The following is a 6,000-nucleotide window of genomic DNA, read 5'->3' on the forward strand; positions in this document are numbered from 1 at the left end:
GGGGCCTGGTGAATGAATGAAGATGTAAAGGTGCCTCTCCAGTTAGTTAGTCATACGCTTTTGTTTTCATTTATGAAATGTAGAAGAAAATCCATGTTTCCTAAACCGGAAACACAGCATCTAGCTCCAGTGTTAAAGTTAAATAAATCAAATGTGCACTCAGTTGTACAACGATTCTTTACTGCAGGAGCAGTGCAAACGCTAGTACACTGTGGGCCAGTCATTTTTATAGTGGAGGTGATTGTGGCCTTCAGATGAACAACAACAAACGCCCTGCCTGGACAAGTGCTGCATATCAAGCGCTTACATCATTGGAAATCTATGACAAGGATTTGGATCTATGATGAGCATCGCTATGACAATAGATTTTCCAGGGGAATCAAATTGCATTTAAAGTGCTATTTGACTTTGGGCATCCTTGTAATCTATGAGGCTAATTTTTAATGAATCCCCAGATGGGGGAACTACACAAAGTGACCAGACCACAGATTATGCAGTCTTCACAACCTCTTCAAAACAAAGGGCAGTGGGTTCAAAGAGAGAGAGAAAAGACAGAGAGGTAGTGGGGGGTAAACATTTAAAAACAGCTTATCTACCCTTAATGCTCAATGCATTCCTCATTGATTGCAGTGTTGCATTGGGGGTCTTTCAGGGATGTAAGAGGGCATTCAGGCCAGAAAATAAACAATGGATGATACGAAGCTTTATTGATTGGCTAATGATCTTGGGTATGCGCATGAGTGGGGGAGAGAGTGGTGTTGGGGGAAAAACATACAAAATTATCAAATCAATGTACACAAACAAGTGTGCGGTTAAACTTGGCAATAAAACACTCATATCTTTCCACAGGACCGTGAGACAGGGATGCAGCTTAAGAAGATTGATAGAGGGCGCAAAGAGCAAGAGGGCGGGGAGGTGGGGGGCTCACGCCTCCTGCCTCTCCCTCCCCTCAATGCGGGTGGACTGGTCCTAGCCCGGTCCCCTGCAACTCCTCCTCGCCTGGGATGTGCCCGACTGGCTCCATCCCCTTTCCCCGTTAGGCACGGCTTCTTAAGCCCCAACCTCTTCAGCATTTATATCAACAAATATATCAACGAACCCTACTAGAATCTGAAGTCAAATGTCTACTGTTTGCTGATGATCTGGTGCTTCTGTCCCCAACCAAGGAGGGCCTACAGCAGAACCTAGATCTTCTGCACAGATTCTGTCAGACCTGGGCCCTGACAGTAAATCTCAGTAAGACAAAGATAATGGTGTTCCAAAAAAGGTCTAGTTGCCAGGACCAAGAATACAAATTCCATCTAGACACTGTTGCCCTAGAGCACACAAAAAACTATACATACCTCGGCCTAAACATCAGCACCACAGGTAACTTCCAGAAAGGTGTTAACGTTCTGAGATCCAAGGCAAAAATGGCCTACTATGCCATCAAAAGGAACATAAAATTCAACATACCAATTAGGATCTGGCAAAAAATACTTGAATCAGCTATGGAACATATTGCCCTTTATGGTTGTGAGGTCTGAGGTCCGCTCACCAACCAATAATTCACAAAATGGGACAAACACCAAATTGAAACTCTGCATACAGAATTCTGCAAAAAACAATCCTCTGTGTACATGTAACCGATGTGAAATGGCTAGTTAGTTAGCGGTGGTGCGCGCTAATAGCGTTTCAATCAGTGACGTCACTCGCTCTGAGACTTGAAGTAGGGTTTCCCCTTGCGTTGCAAGGGCCGTGGCTCTTGTGGCGCAATGGGTAACGGTGCTTCGGTGGGTGTCAGTTGTTGATGTGTGCAAGGGTTCCTGGTTCGAGCTCAGGTTGGGGCGAAGAGAGGGACGGAACCTACATTGATGCTGTTGACCCGGATCATTGGTTGCTGCGAAAAAAGGAGGAGGTCAAAGGGGGGGAGAGTGTAACCGATGTGAAATGGCTAGTTAGTTAGCGGTGGTGCGCGCTAATAGCGTTTCAATCAGTGACGTCACTCGCTCTGAGACTTGAAGTAGGGTTTCCGTTGCAAGGGCCGTGGCTTTTGTGGCGCGATGGGTAACGATGCTTCATGGGGTGTCAGTTGTTGATGTGTGCAAGGGTCCCTGGTTCGAGCTCAGGTTGGGGCGAAGAGAGGGACGGAACCTACACTGTTACATACAGTCGTGGCCAAAAGTTTTGAGAATAACACAAATATTAATTTTCACAGTCTGCTGCCTCAGTTTGTATGATGGCAATTTGCATTTACTCCAGAATGTTATGAAGAGTGATCAGATGAATTGCAATTAATTGCAAAGTCCCTCTTTGCCATGCAAATGAACTGAATCCCCCAAAAACATTTCCACTGCATTTCAGCCCTGCCACAAAAGGACCAGATGACATGAGTGTTGACGAGGACAAGGCTGTAGATCACTCTGTCATGCTGATTGAATTCGAATAACAGACTGGAAGCTTCAGAAGGAGGGTGGTGCTTGGAATCATTGTTCTTCCTCTGTCAACCATGGTTACCTGGAAGGAAACACGTGCCATCATCATTGCTTTGCATAAAAAGGGCTTCACAGGCAAGGATATTGCTGCCAGTAAGATTGCACCTAAATCAACCATTTATCAGATCATCAAGAACTTCAAGGAGAGCAGTTCAATTGTTGTGAAGAAGGCTTCAGGGCACCCAAGAAAGTCCAGCAAGCGCGAGGACCGTCTCTTAAAGTTGATTCAGCTGTGGGATCGGGGCACCACCAGTACAGAGCTTGCTCAGGAATGGCAGCAGGCAGGTGTGAGTGCATCTGCACACACAGTGAGGCGAAGACTTCTGGAGGATGGCCAGGGGTCAAGAAGGGCAGCAAAGAAGCCACTTCTTTCCAGGGAAAACATCAGGAACAGACTGTTATTCTGCAAAAGGTACAGGGATTGGACTGCTGAGGACTGGGGTAAAGTCATTTTCTCTGATGAATCCCCTTTCCGATTGTTTGGGGTATCCGGGAAAAAGCTTGTCCGGAGAAGACAAGGTGAGCGCTACCATCAGTCCCGTGTCATGCCAACAGTAAAGCATCCTGAGACCATTCATGTGTGGGGTTGCTTCTCAGCCAAGGGAGTGGGCTCACTCACAATTTTGCCTAAGAACACAGCCATGAATAAAGAATGGCACCAACACATCCTCCGAGAGCAACTGCTCCCAACCATCCAAGAATAGTTTGGTGACGAACAATGCCTTTTCCAGCATGATGGAGCACCTTGCCATAAGGCAAAAGTGATAACTAAGTGGCTCGGGGAACAAAACATCGATATTTTGGGTCCATGGCCAGGAAACTCCCCAGACCTTAATCCCATTGAGAACTTGTGGTCAATCCTCAAGAGGCGGGTGGACAAACAAAAACCCACAAATTCTGACAAACTCCAAGCATTGATTATGCAAGAATGGGCTGCCATCAGTCAGGATGTGGCCCAGAAGTTAATTGACAGCATGCCAGGGCGGATTGCAGAGGTCTTGAAAAAGAAGGGTCAACACTGCAAATATTGACTCTTTGCATCAACTTCATGTAATTGTCAATAAAAGCATTTGACACTTATGAAATGCTTGTAATTATACTTCAGTATTCCATAGTAACATCTGACAAAAATATCTAAAGACACTGAAGCAGAAAACTTTGTGGAAATTAATATCTGTGTCATTCTCAAAACTTTTGGCCACGACTGTGCAACGTAAAACACCAAATAATGCATGCAGAACAGAATTAGGCTGATACCCGCTAATGATAAAAATCCATAAAAGAGCCGTTAAATTCTACAATCACCTAAAAGGAAGCAATTCCCAAACCTTCCATAACAAAGCCATCACCTACAGAGAGATGTGACCTGGAGAAGAGCCCCTAAGCAAGCTGGTCCGGGGCTTTGTTCACAAACACAAACAGACCCCACAGAGCCCCAGGACAGCAACACAATTAGACCCAACCAAATCACGAGAAAACAAAAATATCATTATTTACAAAAAAACGGAGCAAACTTATAATGCTATTTGGCCCTAAACAGAGAGCACACAGTTGCAGAATACCTGAGCACTGTGACTGACCAAAAATTACGGAAATCTTTGACTATGTACAGACTCAAGTGAGCATAGCCTTTGAGCATAGCTATTGAGAAAGGCCGCCGAAGGCACACCTGGCTCTGAAGAGAAGACAGGCTATGTGCACACTGGTCAAAAGTAGTGTACTATAGGGCATCCCAGGTGGCGCAGTGGTCTAAGGCACTGCATCGCAGTGCTAGCTGTGCCACCAGAAACTCTGGGTTTGAGCCCAGGCTCTGTCGCAGCCACCCGCGACTGGGAGGCCCATGGGGCTGTGCACAAGTGGTCCGGGTTAGGGAGGGTTTGGCCGGCAGGGAGTGCACGCTGACCAGGTCGCCAGGTGTACGGTGTTTCCTCCGACACGTTGGTGCAGCTGGCTTCCGGGTTGGATGTGCATTGTGTCAAGAAGCAGTGCGGCTTGGTTGGGTTGTGTTTTGGAGGACGCATGGCTCTCGACCTTTGAGTCCGTATGGGAGTTGTAGCAATGAGAAAAGACTGTAACTACTACCAATTGGATACCACGAAATTGGGGTAAAAAAAAAGAAAAGTTGTGTACTATGTAGGGAATAAGGGTGCCATTTTGGAAGCCTCAAGTGACTCCTACCTCCTATGGCAGTGAATTACAGTCGCGATACAGTCTGCAGTTAGGTACAAAAGTAGGAAAGTTTATGAGTGAGCCTGTTCTGAGAGCGCTTACAGCTTTCCATTTTCCCCTCATTCTTTATATAGATTTATTTAACACAACTAACTGCTTTCTATAGGCAGAGAAGAGCCTCAGTTGTTCCATTTTGACATCTTTTTACCATATTAGCCTCCTACATTTAAGAATAACTTTGACATAGATGCAGTTTTTATGTGAGATGGAGGGCATTCATAAATGGCCTATGCTACTTATAGGAGCCAAGGACTTTATCAAGTATGTCACATTTTTATGTTGCATAAGAGTAAGTTCAAATGCCTATTAACTTATTGGTATTTGAGCTAACTCTTCTTAAGCAACTTAAAAATGGAAATGGAAAGCTAAGGCAAAATGCTAAAGAGTATACATTTTTTAGCATCATTTGGAACCACATAGCAAGGCTAGAGTATCCAGCAGTGCTAGGCCAGAGTGTCCTGTGGACCTCCCTTCTCTCTGTGTGAAATAGGCTGTGAAATGCTAGGAGTTCAGTGGGTCATCAGAATTTGAGCTCCCTGTCCCTCCCATTCCTGGAGGAACTCAGGTGAACTCTCACAATAAATCTTCTTACTCCCAGAGGACTTTTTTAAACAGAATTCCATCTAGCTTTCCATGCCTTTTATTGTTATTGGACACATTTTAAACGTATTCGTATGAATGATTGATATTCAATCAATTTCTGTCATCAAGTACATCCATCATTTCAGTTTACATCGCTGCCAATATAATTTTTTCTTGATAACTCATAATTAAGTTTCGAAGCTTGCAATAAACGAATTGAGTCTACAAAGCTGCTATATGCATAGTTCCATTGGCAAACCATATTTCATCGGGCCGCTATTGCAGCACATACGCTGTTACATTTCATGTGACACTCACGAGCAGCTGCAGTTTGCCATATAAGACTGGCCTCAGTGTTTCTCAGAACTTCACCCAATGAATGACTGGGGTTGTGAATGTTGCTGGCACGCATGGTGTCAGGTTTTGGGTCAAGTGCTGGCACCAACTGACTAGTATGGGTCCTTGCCAGTGCTCTGCCCTACATAGCGAGGTCTCGCATAACACCAGGCAGCTATGTGCCACGCTGAACATACAGTCATAAGACTCCTCTGGCATCTGGAACAGCTCTCCATTCCCTCTCTTTTCCCTCATTATTTCTCTCTGTCTATCTATGTTAGTGCAGTCCTAAAAATAAATACTATAGCATTGGTCCCGACTGAGTTCTTCCACTACTATTAACCTCTCTCCCTCTCTCTGCTCCCCCCACCCCACGCTC

This window comes from Salmo trutta, chromosome 16 (assembly GCF_901001165.1).
Source record: "Salmo trutta chromosome 16, fSalTru1.1, whole genome shotgun sequence".
In the NCBI taxonomy this organism is placed as follows: Eukaryota; Metazoa; Chordata; class Actinopteri; order Salmoniformes; family Salmonidae; genus Salmo; species Salmo trutta.